Consider the following 3,588-nt stretch of genomic DNA (forward strand, 5'->3'; position numbering starts at 1 on the left):
GCGCCTCCCGCACCTTCCAATTTTTTCTCTTGGAGGCCTCATAGATGAGCGGAGCAATGTCCTTAGGCTTGCGTCCAAGGAGCCAAGGAGAGTCCCAGAAGGGGGTCTTCGCGCCGTTACCAACGATGATGGTGGTGGAAGCATAGAAAAATTTGAGGTCCTCCTCGTCGCATGGGTTTCCCATCCCCACCCACATCTTGGTGGCATCCTTCCATTCATACCACAGCCACCGCAACCTGAGAGCCCGAGTAAACTTGTTGGTGTTGAGAACCCCAAGCCCCCCATACTCAAGAGGCCGGCAAACAATCTCCCAATTCACCTTGCATTTTGCCCCCGTCGTCTTGTCCGAACCAGACCATAAGAAAGCTCTCTCGAGCTTGTTCACAGTAACTAGCTAAGTTACTATAACTATCTCTCTCCACATTAACTCACTGCCACGTAAACAAATTTGCTGAGTTGCACTCGATGTTACTGCTAAAGTTACTCTTACTGTGGCTAGTCTTAGTCGAACTTGACAAAATCTAGTTGGAAAGAGGATGGGAGAGGGGCCATAGTCAAATTCCGGAAAGGGACCTTTGTGTTTGGGAGGAGGCCACGTCTCCCCGTAAAAATCAATCTATAGCAATCTCCTTGTGCGTGTAGCATTTTTGGCCTGACACACCAGCCCCCACCTTGCTCGCGTCGCCCTCCCCCAAAACCCTCCTCCTCCGCCGCCGCCGCCGCGGCCACGATCGCCATGTCCGGGCCAATCTGCCCCACCACCGACCCCGTCGGGGAGGACACGACGGTACCTCCGAGGATGCTGCACGGGCTGGCTCCGGAGACGCTGAACCTCCACTCGCAGACGATGCTCACATTCCTCTACTCCTTCCTCCCCAAGCCGCCCGTCTCCACAATCGCCCGCCTGCGATGCGACGCCACGGCCGCCGCCGCCGCCGAAACCGCCGACCGCCTGAGCCGCCTACCCGACGATATCCTCCGTCGCGTCCTCTCTCGCCTCCCCGCCAAGGACGGCGCGCGCACCACCGTGCTCTCCTCGCGCTGGCGCGGCCTCTGGCGCTCTGAGCCGCTCGTCCTCGTCGACACCCACCTCCTCTCCAGGGGCGACGCGGAGTGCCGGCCCGCCCGCGCCGGTGCCGTCTCGCGTGCCGTCACCGACGCCGTCTCCGCCGCCCTCAAGGCACATCCTGGGCCATTCCCCTTCGTCAGCCTCACCTGCAGCTTCATGGACGCCACAGACCGCCGCGTGCTCGCCCGCTGGTTCCAGATCCTCGCCACCAAGGGCGTCGACGAGCTCGTCTTCGTCAATCGCCCCTGGCCCCTTCCCGGCCTGCCCCTCCCATCCTCGCTCTTCAGCTGCGCCTCCCTCTCCCGGCTCTGCCTTGGCGCCTGGGTGTTCCCGGACACCACCGCCCTCCCACGCGGCGCCGGCTTCCCCAACCTTCGGGAGCTTGTGCTAGGCTGCGTCGTCATGAAGGACAAAGACCTGGAGTTCTTGCTCGCCGTGAGCCCCGTGCTGGAGATCCTCGCGTTCCATGGAAGCCTGGCCTCATTGCACGCTCGTATCTCCAACCAGAGCCTACGGTGCGCGCAGTTCTGCTTGTCCATCCTGGAGGAGGTCGCCGTGGTGAACGCCCCAAGCCTGGAGCGTCTCTTCCTCTGGAGAAATTGGAGCGAGCGGGGCCGCGTAGGCGCAATGAGCACGACAGTCAAGATCGGCCATGCCCCTAAGCTGCGTGTGCTGGGATATCTGGAGCCAGGAGTGCACATTCTGCAGATCGGCAGCACCATCATCAAGGTACGCGCAACGGCATGTCCACTCATATCTCAGATTGCATTTCTTTTCATGAACAAGGTATCTGCACGAAGCAATAGATGAGTCAAATGCTAAAAGCGAACAATGTTCTAGAATCCAGTTTATTCAGCAGTAGTTATACAGTCATACTATGTACCGACACCGAGTAAGATTAGCAAAAACGAGCAATTGCCATGGTAAACCGAAATATTGGGTAATTACTCAGTCAATCGATTACTGGATGGATTACACAGTGAGTATGTATGACTGCTTGTCTAGGATTTAGAACACTGGTAATCATACATTTGGCTTACGGTGATATGGATTGATGGCTGAAACTTTGAACAGTGTAACATATGAGTTCTCGGCCATATATCATTTCCAATTTCCCATCTGTTTATTGCTCATTTGCAGTTACAAGTCATAGCTCCTTGATCCTCATTTACAATTACATAATTGCTTGCTTATAGTAATTTGCCTCAAGTTTCGAACCTTTTGCACCCCTTCTGGTTAAAATTTTGCATGATTAATTGATCTCCAGTTATCCGTTTCTTTCATGAGGTGGTCCTGCTTTTCGTACTCTTAGACCAAACTAATGTGTTTTTACTTTTAGTATACATCCAAACAATAGAATCAAAGGATAGTTTCAATTCTGTTAGTATACAAGAACCCTTTTAAGGTACTCTACTTGTCTCTTAGGAGGTAAGAGATGATTATACATTCTTAGCCGTTAATTGATTAAGGGTAAAATTTCACCATGTGGCCATTCTATCTATAGCATGTTATATCACTTTTTAGAAAGATAGGGTTTTTATAAGGATTAGTTATCTTTTTCTATGTGTTAAGGATTCACTAATGATTTCCTTAATGGCCGGGTGATTTCTCTTATCTTTTACAAGATTTAAAAAAACTTGCTAAATTGTACTCCCTCGATGAAGAAATATAAGAGCGTTTAGACTTTAGTGATCTAAACGCTCTTATATTTCTTTATGGAGGGAGTACATGACATATATCTCTTTACCATTTGGATGCTTATTTCTTCCATCAATGGAAGGTTGCCTAGTTCCTCGTAGGTCTAGGCTTTTATACCACTACCTCTTTACCTATTCTCATGAAGCATTGAAAGTGCAGAAAACAGCAATCTGCTCGTGCTTTATCACATTGATACCTTCTTTTTGTAGCACTGGCTTTGAATATATAGGGTGTCGGAAAAGCATGTTGTGACCACAATATCCTAACATTACTTTTTTCTTCTATTGCTTTGAATCATGTTTCTTTAAATATTTTTGAACTATTTAGAGATATTTGTTTTGATGAACTATATTTTAATGTTTTTGGTTCCCAGTATTAGAATCCAAAACCCAATCATTTCTGTCATTCTGTGTTTGTATTTGATATCGCAATACCAGTAATGCATCTTTCAGAAATTAATAATACATGCAGCTTTATTGAGTCCTAATGTTAGGTCTCAAATATGTCCGGTGCACCTTAAACACTATATTAATCTGTTATTCTAAATAGACGCAAGTACCCAGTCGATCACCGCATAATTAGCACATGTAAGCTGGTAAGGTCACCGAGCAAATAACCTTTACCAAATGTTAGAAGATTAAATGTCAATCGTGTGTGATCAATTTATGCTCTTTCGATGCATTGAAGGCTGGAACAAAGGCGAGTGCACGTACAACTGTGTCAAGCCTCCAGATGTTGGCTTTGCAAGTGTATTTTGGAGATCACACTCAAGTCAAGATGCTTCCCAGCTTCCTCAGATGCTTTCCTAACTTGGAGACGCT

General features: G+C 48.7%; 1 pseudogene; it reads left to right on the forward strand.

Moving 5' to 3' along the window:
• Window positions 1-658: 658 nt before the first annotated feature.
• Window positions 659-3,588, forward strand: part of LOC119324341 — a 3,982-nt pseudogene continuing 1,052 nt past the window's right edge.

The sequence above is a fragment of the Triticum dicoccoides genome, chromosome 6B (assembly GCF_002162155.2).
Source record: "Triticum dicoccoides isolate Atlit2015 ecotype Zavitan chromosome 6B, WEW_v2.0, whole genome shotgun sequence".
NCBI lineage: Eukaryota > Viridiplantae > Streptophyta > Magnoliopsida > Poales > Poaceae > Triticum > Triticum dicoccoides.